At 35.5% G+C, this 18,052-nt stretch overlaps 2 long non-coding RNA genes across 6 annotated transcripts; one reads left to right on the plus strand and one right to left on the minus strand.

Moving 5' to 3' along the window:
- Window positions 1–1,669: 1,669 nt before the first annotated feature.
- LOC113289061 lies at window positions 1,670–4,936 on the plus strand. 5 transcript variants are annotated; one of them, XR_003330835.1, is made up of 7 exons: window positions 1,670–2,038; window positions 2,180–2,229; window positions 2,564–2,593; window positions 2,802–3,036; window positions 3,359–3,428; window positions 3,968–4,080; window positions 4,355–4,936. It is a non-coding gene; the product is annotated as an uncharacterized LOC113289061 (long non-coding RNA). The 5 variants fall into 5 exon arrangements; XR_003330837.1 differs by having other exon boundaries at window positions 1,671–2,038; window positions 2,802–2,937; window positions 4,355–4,932; XR_003330836.1 differs by lacking the exon at window positions 3,359–3,428 and having other exon boundaries at window positions 1,671–2,038; window positions 4,355–4,932.
- A 1,081-nt stretch (window positions 4,937–6,017) lies between these two features.
- LOC113289062 lies at window positions 6,018–6,744 on the minus strand. The gene is made up of 3 exons (XR_003330839.1): window positions 6,693–6,744; window positions 6,479–6,616; window positions 6,018–6,178 (listed from the first exon to the last, which is right to left on the minus strand). It is a non-coding gene; the product is annotated as an uncharacterized LOC113289062 (long non-coding RNA).
- Window positions 6,745–18,052: the final 11,308 nt, after the last annotated feature.

Genomic DNA, 18,052 nt, shown 5'->3' on the forward strand with positions numbered 1-18,052 from the left:
ATCACATGCATCAGCTGACAAACCATAACCTAGAACCTTCAGGATGCAGTGATCTTTTGTTCAATACTATGTCCTCGTATATTTCGGGCATTCAATCGATAGTTGAATTTAGGGTTTACCCGAAAAAATCTCTCAGATAATCCTAAGTGATGCGGCATGCGAAAGCGGCGTTGAAAATCTTGATCAGGGTACATACACCTGTCAGTATAATAATCGTGCATCATCCGTTGTCGTCTATCCTCTCGAAGTATATCTTTTTGTCAGTACTGCTCTTGATTCTGGAGCTCGCAGTACTTGGTCTATGTATAATTGTATATTATTTATCTAGATAGAAAGAAGCTATAGTCGTTGGATAGTGGTTAAAAATGTCGCCGCTGTCAACCGACGCAAGTTAGCTGACGAACGACTCAACCCGGGACAACCAACCAAACCATGGCCGATCGTCACAACGATCAACAATAAAATCTTTTCCCGCCGTAAAAATACCATCAAATGGGCTATTTATCCGAGTCCCACTGGGTTTACTCTTAGCTCCAAAGTGTTGATGCGCAAGCGAACATGATAAAGGTATTGCTGCTTTTGTAAGAATGATTTTTTGGGATTATGGTTTTTTGGGGGACCATGGTTCTATTTTTAGCAAGACATTTAGAAGTAAAATGAAGACACCCCTTATTCAAATATTTATGATAATACCAAAATTACCCTTCCTAATTAAGTTTGTGTAATGATTAGTTAGTGTAATTAAATTCGATTAATTAGTGATTAGTGTAAGATAAAATCAATATTATTTTTCTTAAAATTAAGTTATTGAAAAGGAAGAAGAAGGAGATTATAAAAGTTGGAAAAACTCAATTATTTTTTTATTTTTTGAATCTGAACCTTCAACCCACCCAAGCATACTTCAAATTTAGTTTTTTGTTGCTTGAATTGGCCAAAATTTCTGAAAATAAGAAATTTTATAGCTTGAGTTGGGTTAAGTCAAACAAGTTCGGCTACAAGATCTGAAGAACAGGTAGCCGAACTTATTTGGAAGTGTAGTTTCGGCTAATTTTTCCTAAGATGCAGGTAGCCGAACTCGCATTTAATGGAGGTTTTGATGAGTTCAGCTAACAGGTTCCGGGATAGGTAACTGAACTTTTATTCTACAGTATACAGAGTAATGTTCGGTTTCCAACATTAATTTTCGACTAAACTGAACTCAATATCATACTAAAATTCGGATAGGAGAAAAAATTCTCAAATAAACTGAACTCAACATATGTGTTTGCATTGTAGAGTTCGGTTAGATTTTTTTTTTGCGAACCAACCAAACTCAACTTATTGATTTTCAGAGAAGGGTTCGGTTAGCAATTTTATTTTATTTTTTGCGAACCAACCGAACTCAGCATTTGTTGTTCTAATACAAGTGTTCGGTTAAAGGACAAAGTTTTCCAATTAACCTAACCAACCGAACACAATATATTGGTTTACAAAGAGAAGTTCGGTTAAAATTATTTCTTTTGCGAACCACCGAAAAAATAAATTCGTGATAACCGAAGTGGAACTTCAAGGAAAGAGAGAAGAAGAAGAGAAGTGTTTTTTTTTTAAAAAACTAAGAATTTCCGGTGTTTTTGTTTTTGATTTTGATTAATGATACATTTAGATTATATATAAAGAGTATAAAGCACAGTTTGGCTAAGTTAGCCTGTGTAAGTGGTGGTCCAGATTTGTCCTTGGCATAGATAAATCAATCGCCATGGTTGATCCTCCGAATCAGAATCTCATTAATTCTATTGAGTAAATGAATTTCATTGATTATATTATCGCATTCGGTTTCTTTTCTTCTCCCTGATGTTTTCATAACCAAGACTCAAATACAATCTCAGAGTAAGAAAACCTAAAAGAAAAGAAGCATCTTTTTGTCTTCTTCAACTCTCTGCAGCATCCATGCCATGTTTTTGAGACGTTGGTCATGTTCGAGTATCAAGAAATTGCAGATCAAACCCTAGCACCAAAACACTTCAGAAGAATTGAAGAATCAAAATATGAAACAAGGAGGGTAATTATCCCCCTTTTGTGTTCTCTTGGTTTCAGCTTCAAGTTTTTTTTTCCTTTTTTTTTTCTTGTTTTTATTAAGCATATTCAGATTCAAGTTATAGAATTGATTAGAATATTGGATTTTGTTTCTTTGATGAAATAGTGATCGGTAGTTGGGATAAACCGAGGGGCCATCAAAAATTCGTGCGCGTGGTAATTACTTCTTCATCCAGTGAAGAAATTATGTTTGATCATCAGTTTTATTTTCTTCCATCTCATGCCTTTTCCTCCTTTCCTCTTTGTAATATCAAATACAATCTCTGTGCAACTCTAGATCATTTTGTCGAACAAAAATGAGAATGGCATCGTGTTTACTCAACTCATTCTTTTCATTTGTTAGAATTTAATCTATAGCTATTATGTTAATCTCCACTTTATTAGAATTATAAACTACTAATTAGCCAGTTTTTACTGAGGATTTAATTTGTAAATTCAGATTATTCAGTATTGAAATTTTGCTGTTCTGATTTGGTATATACTATTGCAGGTCATGGATTTATTAGAGTTAGCGAAGTTGGTGTGTACTTGATTCTCTTTTGATTTCCAAGTCAGGATTTTTGTGGTTTTTTATTTAATTTTGTGGTTGATTTGTTTCGCATGTTTGTATATTTATCAAACTACCATCCTACAGAGGTTTCTCTTTGTTTTGTTTATGATTTTTACACAATTTTGGTCTTTCTGAATGTCAACACAATTTTTCTCTTTCTGAATGTCACTACTTTCAGGGATTGGAACTTAAGGTAATGATGTGAATTGTTAAGGTACACATGATGGAAAGGATTGTTAGTGTGATACAATCCCCGATGATGTGGATTGTTAATCTTTGTTTAAGCTACAACTTTGGATGGAAAGGAACTTAAGGTAATGATGTGAATTGTTGGACTTCTGTGAAGTATTCTTCAGAATCAATGTCTAAGTGTGTGTTTGGTTGCAATCTAATTCTATCATCATCTATTAAAGGTATTCGCATACTGCCCATATTTATGATTCTCAGCGTTACTCCATATTTCCTTTTTGAATTCACTAGATATAATCGAGGGAACAATAGGAAGAAAAAATGACAATTAAATACAAGCTTAAATTTGTTGTAAGTTTATAATTCTAAAGATTCTCTAACTCAGACTTATTTTTCCATTAATCTTCCCTTTTGAATTCACTAGATATAATCGAGGGAACAATAGGAAGAAAAAATGACAATCAAATACAAGCTTAAATTTGTTGGAAGTTTAGAATTCTAAAGATTCTCTAACTCAGACTTATTTTTCCATTAATATATTGCAAGTAAATGTTCATTTCAAAGACCTGGAAAACAAACGAGGAAACATGATGAAGTTTTGGAAGATGACAAAATGGTTAGTTTATATGGGAGCTTCTTCCCATGAATTTACTACCATCCAATCTTTACTTGGATCAGATTAAAGCCATACTTTTTTTTTGTGTAGCTTTTCTCTGTGTATGTTTTAGCTTTGTTTTAGGGGAGTCTTTCTTTTGGCTTGGGGTTTGTTTGGTTTGTGGGCAGCTCCTGAATTTTTCCTCATGTTTCTTTAGCTTATTTTTTTTGTAAGCCTTTTTATTACCAATTCTTACTTTTACTGAATTAAAAAAAAAATCTTTACTTGGTCTGGGTTTGTACAGACCATACAGACCACAAACTTGGTAACGTTAGTGTTATAGATTTTCTTGATTGGTATGGCGAAAAAGTTGTTGTAAAATGTGTAAGCTATACTGCCTATTTTAGGATGCGGCTGATACATGTTACAAGGTCAAATATGGATAAGAAAGGTTTAGATTCACAATAACGACATGGCTTATAGAAAAATTGTGGTTGATGAATAAGGTATTCCAACGCTGCTTTATTATTGAGTTTTGATTGGTGTTTTGTGTGTTGTAGGTGCAAACTCTTGGGAATTATGCGATGGTTCATGATAACATGTTCAAAGCGATCAGAGACCTTTGTGTCTTCAAAATGATTAGAAGCATAATGAGCATGTCCATAAATGCGAGGTGGTTAGTCTAAATGTTTCCTCCGTTTCTCTTTATCGTTTTGTTTTTCTTTTACGTGGTTGGTATAACTCACAATAATAGCACCAACTTATAGTGGTACATACAAAATATGAAGGTACATTGAGATGACTTAGATGTTGACCACCATGTTAATTTTTCCAAATACCTTAGGTGGATTCTCGAGGTAGCTACACAGTTAGGTAAATTTCATGTTCCTTTTTTTTTATTACCGGCTAATTGGTGTTTTACATATTTGTATATTTATTTAATGCAGTTCCAATTCAAAGAGTTTTGGGAGAGCAAGTTGGCTTATTGGTACATTTGTTGAAGCTATTGAGGGCTTGGAGATGGGGAGATGATACTTAATTTAGGTCGGCAAACAAGAAAAATTATTACATGACTGTTATCGATTTCAGTCATGCTCTAGCTAACGATCCTTGACGGCCCTAACCTCCTCCCCCGGGACAGTAAAGTCTTGACCTTTTGTTAGCTCTACCTGCAAAAGATACCCGAGGCAACCTCGGCATCTACCTTTGACGCAGAATAAGCGCCATGAAGACTCACATCTTTGTTTCTTTTAGGATTCAAACAAGTAAAACAATACCTACCAGTAATTGTCGTCGCTTACTTACATTCCATCTCTGCTTTCTTTTAGTATGCACCCATTTCTGCATTTGTGTTTTCCTTACTGCATTTCATTTCGATGTGTTTCCCTTTTTGCATTTTTAGTACAAATATTTTATCACTATCCAGGCACACAGTGGCATTGTTGGATCTGATTTATACCCTAAGTTAAATTATTGGAAATCCATCATGTAACCATGGTGATATGATTATCTAATTTATGTTCCTTTAATTTATCTGAATCTAAAAGTTTAGAATGGACATTTATTGGATGCTCAGTAGCATTACAAGAGTAATAGGTCTCTCTGGCACAACTTAAAGCTATCGTGTACTTTTCGATCATTGTAGGTACACTGGTAGATGTTCGGACAAAGCTACTATTTTTTCTTTTCCCCCCTTTTTGTAGAGCTTCCAAATTTTGTCTTACGTACCAACATTTCATCCAAAAGTACCGCCTAAAAGAGACGTTGCTAATACGATGAGAAAAGAACAAAAATATAAGATTAAAAAAAAACGAAAACGAAAACACAAGAATGATCATAAGATTCAAATTCCCAATAGTCTATGCATAGTAGAGACATAAGAGATTAAGGTGCATATTACCAACAATGCTTAGTCTACCGCGGATGGAATCCCGTCAAAAATCCTGCACCACATAAATTTCAGTGGGACTCATATGCCCACCCCCTGCTAACTCCAGCGGGTCCCAAGGGCTCTCTCATGTGGGATTTTTGGCGGTAGAAACCGTGGTCAACGTAGCGTCGTTGGCATATTACAAATTCAAATCTAGAAAGTCGATCACCAACTAGGAGTACTTTTGCACATAATAATTTTGAAGGTATATTCAAGAACATACGATTCACGACACCATTGATAAATATGTAAAGGTGGTTGAGCATATAACGGTGCAAAGGTACAAAAGCTGAACCCGACTTCCGCAGGAGATAAAAGGAAAACATAGATGCAAGAAACATTTAGAAGAAGTACATTGTAATTGTAAAACATATTTATAAAAAATGGAGATTGTATAGGAGAAAAAAGAAAAGAAAAGAAAACAAAGGTCTAAACATAGTTGGATTTATCTGAAAAAAAAAATTTGTTAAACAACTTTGAATATTTCAAGCTCCCCCATTTCTGGAAGAAGAGTTACTTTCCCAATTTGGACAATTCTTAAAGGGCTTTTTAATAAAGTAACCACCTTTTTGAACCATATTTAAGAAACTGGCCGTTTTTTTGAATCTTTATATAAACTGGCCGATATTGACATTTTCCATCCCGTTTTTTTCAAAAAACGGATTTAGATAGTTAACTGGCTACGTGGCAGTTAACCTGCTAGGTAAAAGACGACTTAACCCTCGTCTGAGTTCGTAACCAAACCAGTATCGAGTCAACTCAGTGACTCATTGCAACGGTCGGATTTGTAACGGTTGGATTTGTAACGGTCAGATTCAGCTTCATTCATATAAATTAGGCCCTGCAGAGAAGAACCATAGTATTTGTCATACTCAACAGATCAAAAAAATAAAAATAAATAAGACATGAGCCAAAATGAAGTAAACTCTCCAGGCAGCAGTAGCAGCAGCAAGGTAAGATTAAGATTAAAACAACCCCTAATTTCATGTTCTATCTGTGCACAGGGAATTCATGATCCAAAGGTATGTCCTTGGATTTATTCCAGGTGCAAATATATACCATGTAATGGTATAAGGCAACTATTGTGTTCAAAAGCAAAAGAAACAAACGAAAAAATGTTTTTGAAGTGTTCAATTCCAACCTGTCAGTACTTTGAATGGTTTGACGATGCCATCGATCCTGTCAAATGCAAGATGGTGAAATTACCAGTAGAGAATGGTTGTTACGCTTGCGGAGAATCTGGTCATTGCTTCAAAAACTGCCCACTGCAAAATCAAACCTGCAACAAAGATCACTGCAAATCAAAAATGGAGATGAAATTTTGCAAGAATGAACACAACAAGAACATAGCATACCTCACTTGTACAAATTGTGACGGTTTTAAATGGGTCTCAGATGAAGTCTTCATTGCTGCAAAAAACAGAATTATGCATTCAAGTTTACAACTTAATGCTATATGTAAGGAACTCAACAATCTGAAAATGTAACCTGCAAATGTACTAATAAACAACCATCCACTTTTGATTCAGCATTAATTCAAGTCTAAAAAAGAAAAAAATATTGTCTTCTTAAACACAAAAAATCAGAAAACGGATCTCAAATCATTTCTTCTTAGCATTTCCATTTCCCCTTCCCTTTCCTTGTTTTATATTCTGAGATACAGATCCAATGCCAAAGAAGTTCTGATAAAGGTTATTTATTGTAGAGGGTGGAGTAGAAGATGGTGCTATAGATGGCAGACTCATAGGTGTTGTGGAAGCTGGAGTAGAAGATGGTGTTGCCAAAGGCTGACTGCCAGGCCCTGTAAAACATTCACCAACAAATGATGCCGTTCTCTTCTTCTTGTTTGACTTAGCTGCACCCCTAACTCCGGTGGTCTGACTTGGCTCTATGTTGCTGAAGGTGAAGCTTTGTGCATCACATTCAGTCCTTTGCCTCTTTGCAGTTGGATTAGATCCCACTTCACCACCAGCACATGTTCTTTTGTTGTGGTTAGTAACATTTCCACATTTCCCACACCTCCTTTTTGTCTTCTCAACACGAGGTTCATCATAACTTCTTACCCTCTTGCTCTTGGGTCTTCCTGGTTTCCTACTGTGAGGAGGGTTCAAGATCTTCTTGTTCATGTTTGGCTGCAAGAACAAATGCACTTATATTAATGTAGTTGAGAATATAAATATGGCATATAGTTACAAATTTAAGAAGAAAAAGTACCTGGACCCATTCACTTTTATCATCTAGTGGTGCAAAAGTTGGTGCATATGTGGCCTTATAGTTCTCCACTGAATAGTAATCACTGCAGTACCTGCTCAAGCAGAGTATGTAAAGGTTAGTGCTAGATACATTTAAGGCCTAGAAATTGCATAAATAAGTTCTGAGACAAGGTACAGATTTAAAAAAGAGAAATCTTACTTTCTCCATTGTGGCCTTATGCTATGCAATGCACTCATGCATGCATACAGGGGAACCCCCTCAACTGCCACTGCAAACAAGAGCAAGTCTTGGCAAGTATGTTCACTGTGAACACAGAATTCTTTGGACTAGTCACCATATATAACTCTCCAGCCACACAAGGGTCAACACCATAGTCAGTCACAAATTCCAACATTTTCTTAATCAATGTAACAGCAGTAGGAACCAAATTACCATCTACCCATGATGCAGATTCAGTCCTCCTATTGTACCATGTACCCATCACTAAGTTAGCATACATTATTCCTATCATTATAATTGGTTTATTTCTCATCTTGTTGATCATATTGTTAAAAGACTCTGAAAAATTGTTGTTCATATGTTCACAACAGTGAATAGGGTTAAAAAAGGCCCTGGACCATGTAGCAGGATCTTCTCTACTGAGATAAGCACCAGCTGCAGCACTCTGTTTCACAATATTGTCAAAATGTTAGACAAGAAAGTTACCTCCAACAGTATCTGTGGTGATGGCCAGGAACACTATACCAACAGCTTCCAATAAACCTTTTTGCCTATCTGAAATGAAAGCCACTTTCACTGGATGTGCTAATATTGCATCCTTCAAATGCTTCAAAAAAATGATCCAATTTTCCTTTGTTTCAGCTCTGCATACCATAATTCCTAACATTACTAACCCATTCTGTCCATCAAGTGCAGTTGCAGCCATCAATACTCCCCCATATTCCCCTGTTAGATGGCAGGCATCAAGCCCTATAACTCCCCTGCATGCTTTTCGCCAACCCCTCATTGCAGGTTCAAATGAGAGTGTCATGCTTTCAAAGGTGTTATTCACTGTGTCAAAAGTGAACTTAGCAACAGACCCATCATTGCATTTTGTAAACATCTTGCAGAATGCTGGTACTTCATTGTAACTTTCTTTATAGTTCCCATATAATGACTCTAAAACTAGATTCCTAGCCTTCCATGCACACTGATATGGTATATTTACTCTCTTTTCAGCTAAGAAGTCTTCCTTGATTTTATAAGGGTCTGGAACAACTTTTTTAGGCTTATTCTTCATCTGATCAAGAACAAAATCCTTTACAAAATGAGGATCAGCATATCTATTCATATTTTGGGGATCCCCTTCACACTTATGTTCCAAATTCACTTTCCTAAGAACAAAAGTCTTCTCACCCTCTTTCTTGCTAGCATACACAAACCAAGGACAATCATGTTCTGTTTTAAACCTACACTCAGCCTTAATTCTAGAGGGATCACTTCTATCCAAAATATATTGACACTTATTAAGAACACAATAACCCCTGAGATGTTTCTTAAATGCTTCCTTATTTGCAAATCTAGTTTTTACCTCCATTTTGCTAGGATCTACTGGAGTAAAAACTTCTTCTTCAGGGAAAAGATCTACATCATGCTCACCCTTCATGTACTGACCAAAATCATCATCAAAGTCATCCATGTAAGCAGGTCTTTCATCCACATCCTTACCTTCACATTCAAGATCAACATCAGTACCATATAATAAGTTACAAATTATAATAAATGAAATCAGTTATAAATGAAATATACCTTTTTCTTTGCCTTCTTTTTCTCCTTTTTCTTCTTCTTCTTCTTCTTCTTCTTTCTCTTCTTGTTCTTCTTCATCTGACCCATATTCAATGTCTTCATCACTGTCATATACTGGAGGAGCTTCTGGATTCTCAATTGGGTGACATTCATCTTCTTTGGTGTTTTCCAGCTGAATATTGTCCACATCTTCAACAAACTTAACTTCATTTGTAGCTTTTGACTGACAGCAACCACTGCTACTAGCCTGAGAATGTTTGGACATGGGCACATCCATGAAACTCAGCTTTCTTGATGCACCTTCAACTGATTTATCCACACTATTTAGCCTTGGGGATCTTCTAGGGGTGGTTCCCTTACTAACTGTCTTCTTCTTTGGTGTAGTCTTTGGAGTCCCAAACACTGTGTCTTTCATCCCCATCCACAAACATATACATCCATCCTCATTTACAAAAGAATCCTCCCAAAAATTATCAAAATCATCATTGTTTAACAATGGCAGTGGCAGACATTCTTCCTTAAACCAATATAAATTAAACTTCTCTTTAACATCCATAGACAAACCCTTATACACCATATACTTAAGTGTCATCAACTCTGTTTCATCTCTATGGCAATCAGGAAATACCAAAGTCTCATTCTTTGGCTCCGCATATACACTGATATTCCTAAATTTGAACTGACTGCAACACAAATGAAACAAAATCAGATATAAACCTATGAAAACCAAATGAAAACCTAATTAAGCAATATTACACCCAATCACGAAAATTAAACCCCAATTAAACAATAAAAATTTGGTTTCAAATAAACCCTAATTACAAAGGAAAAAAAACAGAAACCCTAAAAATCAATCGATCAATTAAATCAATTAACTATGAATACAATGATTTTCATCATATATTAAGTCACGGGTTTCGTTAATCTTACCTTGATTCAGACTGTTTCAATCCCGGTTTGTACCTCATCTTCACTGTATCACCACTATCTTTGAATCCCTAAATATGTAGAACTTTTCTTCCAAATACACTCTGGTCTTTCACTAACATTTATGTCTTCAGCAAAAACAACTTCAATAACATCAGGACTCTTTTTCTTTTCAAACAGCTTCAATACCTAACCCTAGGAGAAGAGAACGAGGGAGGAAGAGAACGAGGGGGAAATAGAAAGTGTGGTGCGAGATTACACCACACGCGTCTTTAAATGGGCAAGGGCATAATCGTAAATTCTCCTACCGAGTTTGACTTATTCAACGCAGCTGACCGATCTGGTGGGCCCGGGTGTCAACTCTAACAGAAAGGCCAGTTTCTAAAAGAATTTAAAAGCTTGGCCGGTTTATTAATTATATGGTTTGAAGCAGGACACTTTATTAATTTGCCCATTGAATATTCATGTTTCATAACGTAGAGTAGATTTAAGACGTAACGCTGTACTAACCAGCGCACATGATGTGCCTCCCGGATGGGTCCCATATTAACTATATATCATATATCGAAGGGTATCCGATGTGTAATTGGTATTTGGGAACAACTCTTCTTATATACCAATAAAAGCAGGGTTACATGATGATGTTAATTGGGAAGGTAATGAATGCAAATCTTGTTAATGTACTGGAAATAAGTCGTGTCGTAACAGCACGATATGAAATGAAATAACTTTTAGTATAATAATTTAAATAAATATTACAAATTATGATAAAATTTATTTTGATTCATGAGAACTTGTAATTATGAAAATTTTATAGTGCATTAATTTTTTTTATAGTGCGGTTATGAGTCTTGTCTTGTCTTATAGTGCATTAATTTTTTTTATTAATTAAGAGTATTATTACAATAAACCAGTTGGAAGCCTAACAAGCTAAGCCCCAACAACGTACTATTACATTAATTAATTGAACAGGCTGCCGTGCTAGCCCACCAGCGAGCCTCACGAGGAACCTAGCCAAGGAAGCGGAAGCAGATAGTGGCAAGCTAACTCTACCTTCCATGTTAGTGATGAGATTATGTCACAAGGGGGAGCAAGCTAACTCTACCCTCCATGTTAATTCTTGCAATATTACACCACTGGGAACTCAAACCTGGGACCTCCTGGAGTGTACGAAACTTTGGGAAACGGGATGACTAGCTGAGCTATGTTTTTTTAAATTATAATTGATTAATGTAATAATTTCTGATGAAAATGGAAGGTAAATTGTCTTACTTTTCCCTAAAATAATAATTTCTTAGTCGGTTTCCCAAAGATTGGTGATCTTTGATACTGTTTTGTTTCGTATTCAGACTATGCTGGATCTCCATCGATATTTGTAACCATTTCCGGATGAAAATATGACACCACTCAACACGTTTTCCGTATTTGGTATTTGCAACACCAAATAAGGAGTTGAGAAGCTGGAGGTGAATCATGATAACAAATAAAAGTTTAATGATAGTGATGGGTCAGTAATTGAAGATTTAAATGACGATGCTCAATCGGGTTTTGGAGGAAAAGACAATTAGGATCAAAAAAATAAAAACATAAATTTAGTAGATGCATAGGAAAAAGGAAACCACCCAAAAAGTCAAGAAGATTTACGAAAAGATTGAGGTTTCAGTGTCAGTGTAGCTTTGAAAAGGAATGCGATTCCAGGCTAGATTGTTGTCTTATTTGCAAGGCTGCAAAGAATGCAAGCTTGTGAGTCTACATGTCCTAGCTAGGTCAATTATAAGCTTTAAAGTAACATTTTTTATACTAAAATTAAAATTAGGTCTATGATTGAAGTGAAAAGTTTTGGCGATATATTATTTGGATAGATCTCAATTGTATGTATTCATTTTTATTTTTATCAAAAAAACAAAAAAGAAAAATGTCAAATGAAAATGATTTTTTTTTATTTTAAACAATCTTTTCTTTTTTCTTTGCAGGTTGATGAATGATAGGTAATTTATTTCACGACAGAAATAAGGATTTTACATGTTGTAACCGCAAATGTCCTAATGTTATTTGTTCTTTGTAGGTTGATGAAGGTGGGCTAATTCGATTTTAAAAAAATATGAGTGAATTTTTTTATTTTTTTATTTATGAATAGAAATATGAGTTCTACATAGTTGTAGCATTTAATTGGTAAGGATTTTTTTTGTTGGCACATTAATTTTTTTAAGTGATGAGGAACTAATTATGAGGGTTATCAATACATATATCCATAATTGAAGGAGGTTATAAATCTTACACCCGTCAGATGTCTTTGTCTGGGATGAGACTGAGATGGTCAGATGCAACGTTTGTCTTTCGAAATGTTATTCGACCGTCCAGTGCCCAAAAACTCTTTTTGTTTTGTGTTATAGGTAATTTTAAGTATATCCTCCAGAGAATCCACATTGCAAAATGATAACGGCTTGTTAGACCATCCGCAATGGTGGGGAGTGTGGACTATATTTTTTTTTTCTTTCTTCTTGATATAAATGCATATCCAATGGGATGGCTATTTAAAGCTACAACATATAATTTAGCATGTATCATATATGTTTTAAATAAACAATAGCCTTTTCATTAATAGAAATCCGGGGTTATAATGAGTTTAAGATCGAAAAATAAGATAATATTAAGTAGCAAGAACATACCGTAAAAGAATACCAAGAAATCTGATAAGAGAAAGAGGAGGATTACCAGAATACGACAAATACAAGTATAAATAAGATCTGATTAAATCGGAGGAAGAATAGTTTTTCTCATAAACAAATTCCAACAATTTAGTTTGTTTTTCTTCTTTAGAAAGATGTGTTCCCAAAATAGAAGTGATTTGCTCAAATCTCTTATAACTGTTAGGAAAATTGGCACCCTAGCGCAGCGGAATCACGGGATCACAAAGGGCAATTAGTGATTTGAACCAAATATGGGAGAAATAATTAGAAAGAGACAGAAGATAAAGAACCACACAACCGCAACACAAGATATACGTGGTTCACCTTTACAGGCTACATCCACGGCCAACACCACCAGAAAACTTCCATTAAATCAAAGACCATTACATGCTCTTTACGCAACCCAAAACAAGACCAAAGAGTTAACAAGACATACCCGAGAACACAATTGAAGAAACCATATAAACCAACTCTCTAAACCATTCTCGAAACCAGCCTCATATCTTCTCTTCTACACCGTCTTCATAATCGCTAGTAATAGAGGAGAAACATGAAAACACTAGAAACTAGGTTTAGGGAAAAGCCCCAAACCCTAAACCCTAGAACACCAAAATCCTCTCTCTACAAGTTTTTCTCTAGCACCGATATTGACCTTCACGGTAGCACACGATCTTCCCAACAAAGAGACCAAAAAACTAAGCACAAGGTTCTACCACTCTTCTAGGTTGGATGTCTAGAAACCTACAATTCTAGTCATATATATAGAGAACACAAACTTGGTCACCAAGTATTAGTCTCCAACTAGGAAACTATACTCTTTCCTAAATTTTATACCACCTAGATTAGGAAACCCACCTAATGTGGAAAAGGCCCAAAACAGGAAATCCACTTATTTCCTAACAATCTCCACCTCATATCATACTTTCAAGCATGAGACGATCATAGGAAATCACCTTCATCTTCCACCAGAGTTACTGACCATCTCTATATACCCGTAGAATTACTTTTGAAGCTCACACCCGAACTTCCATCTTCATAGAACCATTTCTTCGATCAAAACACCATGACGTTGATAAAAGTCTTCAAACCATCTTCTTTATGAAGAACACTTGTGAAACTGGCCACGCTTCACAAACATCATGAAAATCTTCAATCACTATCAACAAATCCTTGCACAGACTCCACCATTGATCACCAAGAGAACCATCCAGAAGAATCACCATTAGCTCCACCTAACCTGTAAGCTAACTACATATTGAACTCTAATCCAGAAAGGAAGAATTAAATTCAATAACACACTCCAGCACATGTCAAGATTACCGTGTATCTGAAATAAACCATCAGACACCTCCACCGTGATTAACATGCTTAATCCTTTAAGCGATTCTCAAAGCCATCACCAATCCGACATACTTTTTACCACCATCACACCCAACATACTCGCTTACAGTATATACCGTGTGAATTCCCATATTATTGTGGTACATGCTTTCGATATCGGGCACATTCTTGAAATTACGTGCAAGCCATGAAGAATACTTTAACATAGACTTAAAAACATAAATCTATAACATCTCGTGCATAACTTCGAAGATTTGCTGGACTTGCTTTTATATGAGACTTCACGACCCCATACTTTCTTCAAACTATGTAACCCATTCTTTATAGTGTATGGTTACTAACACCCTTCAAGAAGTATATATGTATTCCACCTCATTCCACTTTATTCTGTATCCCACACTACATCATAAAATCAAACGAAGAACATACACTTCCACCAAGTTGAACCTCTCTGATTTGTAAATCCCATCACAAACCCATCTTTGCATAAACACCGGTTGAAAACATTATCTTCAAAACATATTTCTCCACCCGAACAATAAACCATCATTCAATTCTAGGTTCAATCACGCCAGCCCGTCCTTGGCTCTACCAATTGTTGGGAAAATTGCACCCTAGCGCAGCGGAATCACAGGATCACAAAGGGCAATTGGTGATTTGAACCAAATATGGGAGAAATAATTAGAAAGAGACAGAAGATAAAGAAGCACACAACCACAAAACAAGATATACGTGGTTCACCTTTACAGGCTACATCCACGGCCAACACCACCAGAAAACTTCCATTAAATCAAAGACTATTACATGCTCCTTACGCAACCCAAGACAAGACCAAAGAGTTAACAAGATATACCCGAGAACACCATTGAAGAAACCATAGAAACCAACTCTCTAAACTATTCTCTAAAACAGCCTCGTATCTTCTCTTCTACACCATCTTCATAGTCGCTAGTAATGGAAGAGAAACATGGAAACACTAGAAACTAGGTTTCGGGCAAAGCCCCAAACCCTAAACCCTAGAACACCAAAATTCTCTCTCTACAAGTTTTTCTCTCGCACCGATATTGACCTTCACGGTAGCACACGATCCTCCCAACAAAGACACCAAAAACCTAAGCACAAGGTTCTACCATTCTTCTAGGTTGGATGTCTAGAAACCTACAATTCTAGTCATATATATATATATAACACAAACTTGGTCACCAAGTATTAGTTTCCAACTAGGAAACTATACTCTTTCCTAAATTCTATACCACCTATATTAGGAAACCCACCCAATGTGGAAAAGGCCCAAAATAGGAAATCCACTTATTTCCTAACAATAACTAATGATGAAGCTTCCATCGTTAAAGCATATACCGATGAAGATTTTGTCGCCCGATAAGTTAATGATGAAGATCTCGTCGCTGGAGAAAAAAAAGATGAAGATTTCGTCGTTTGAGAGCATCACTATTGATCTTAAAACCCAATCCAATAACCAAGAACTGTCATAAAAGCGATGATAAACCTCAAAAGAGTAGATAGAACCACCATAATGGTGTAGATAAATAGAAAACATGATAAAAACTAAGTTAAAACTACTAATTAACTAACCTAGAAAGAAAGAAATAGTGAAGAAATCTGCTCAGATTCCATCCAAAATTGACCAGATCTGAGCAGAGAAGAGTTGTTTGTAATGGTTTTGTTGAAGAAGAAGGAATGGAAGAGAGGAGAGAGAGATTAGTTGTTAGAGCACTACTCGGTCTAACTCGCAAGCGTTGCTATCTCAGGCTTGTTTGTCAAGTTTAGTTGTCAAAACTATAAGTCTTGATTTCTAGTCTACTTATAGCTATGTATCGGATTAGGATAGAATGTGTATTTGAGCTTTAGACTTCACGGTATTCATCGATTGAAGACGGAGATCTACTAAGGGGAGTATGGAGGAACTTCATCAACAAAAGGTATGTGGATACTTAAACTCATCTATCACTCAGAAGTCATTTCTATTATATATATCCTATTGAGACTAAGTCGTATATCTATATAGACTTTACATTATACACATTTGATATTCCGAACTGAGTTTAACTCGCTTATATCTTTCTCAAAATATGTGTTGGAAAGATTTTTTCTTTAACTATGTTCATCGTTATTCTTGACAAAAATCAAAAGATGATCATGTGAAATTGCCTTGTAAAATCTTACATGATTTATGTGAGACAGTCATTTGATGTAGACTCATAATGTTTCGTATTGATCATTCGATCACTTGAAAATTTCTTATAAGCTAATAGTTTATGTATGGGAGTTTAGAACAATTAATCATTGTATGGATATAACACAGTATGCATACACGTATGCAAACTGTTGTAAGAATAATTCAGGTCCGGGAACCAAATATGTATAATCGTATGCGAATGGTTTTAACTGTCAAAGTCCGAGAACTAAGTTTGCGTACCTGTTTGCAAACTGTTTCACCTGAATGCGGTCTGGAATGACAGTATGGGGACCTGTTTGCGAACTGTCGGAAAAGATCAAAGTATAGAAATTAAGTTTCCGTACCAGTTTGCAAACTTATGTGATTAAGTTCTAAAATCGGTTAAGTATGATTTCATAATCATGAACAAATACATTTATATATTAAGGAATGCAATCTTAGCAAACCGTGTCTAAAATGTTCATGAACTGATTCTTTTGAATCAATCCGAGTTTGCTTCAATTGTGTCTTGTATACTTCTATGAGAATATAAACAATTGAACAACTCTATGAGTAACACAATTAGATTTATTTAATTATCATTTGATATAGAAGTGTTAAGATGAACATGGTTAAGGCAAAAGTGTTCATATGGCTAACTTCGGTTAACTGTTGTTGAGCCAACTCAATATACAAGTTAGGTAGGGTTACTCATATCTAAATGAAGGTATATTTCATTTGTGTGTAACAAGCTAAGACCATCTAACGGTGGAGAGATATTTCTTTGGTTTTATGCAAACTTAGCTTGAATCTTAAATCATGTTTTCATCCAATGGTGAATATTGATTGTTTTGTTACAAAGTTATCAAACCCTGATTTGAAGACTATATATATAAGGGAGAACTCTAGCAACTGGGAAACCTAATCCCCACACCTCATGTGTGATATTAGTTGCGACTAGAGTCGATTCTCCGTTAACCTATGTTTTTCCTAAAACCATTATAGGTTAACGACTTAAAGACTTCATTGGGATTCTGAAGCCAGACCCAACTATTTTCTCTGTAATTGTGTATTCTGATCTTACTTCTATCGTATTGAGTACTATCTTTTATAAGATTTGCTCGAAATTTATCTTCGATAGGTAATACATAAAAAGTAATCACAAAGCTCTTCGTATCATTCTTTGTGATTCCACAATAACTTGTTCTACTACCATATAGTTAATTTATTGTGGGGTGATTGATATTTCTAGGGAATATAAGACCGGATTATCAATTGGTTCATGTTCGCCTTGATTTATCAAAAGATGGAACAAAAACTTCATAGGTATTTCTGTGGGACATAGATTTATCTATCAAAATAGACTTTTCTGTGGGAGACAGATTTGTTTATCAAGTCTTCGACTTTGGGTCGTAGCAACCCTTAGTTGTGGGTGAGATCAGCTAAGGAAATCAAGTGCGTAGAGTCTTGTGGGTTTCAAAGGCGTAAGGAAAGTGACTGTACCTTAATCAGTGTGAAATTGGTTAGGCTCAACTACATTCCAGTTCGAAGTTGACTTGTAGTAGGCTAGAGTCTGTAGCGG

Source organism: Papaver somniferum, chromosome 6, assembly GCF_003573695.1.
Source record: "Papaver somniferum cultivar HN1 chromosome 6, ASM357369v1, whole genome shotgun sequence".
Classification (NCBI taxonomy): domain Eukaryota; kingdom Viridiplantae; phylum Streptophyta; class Magnoliopsida; order Ranunculales; family Papaveraceae; genus Papaver; species Papaver somniferum.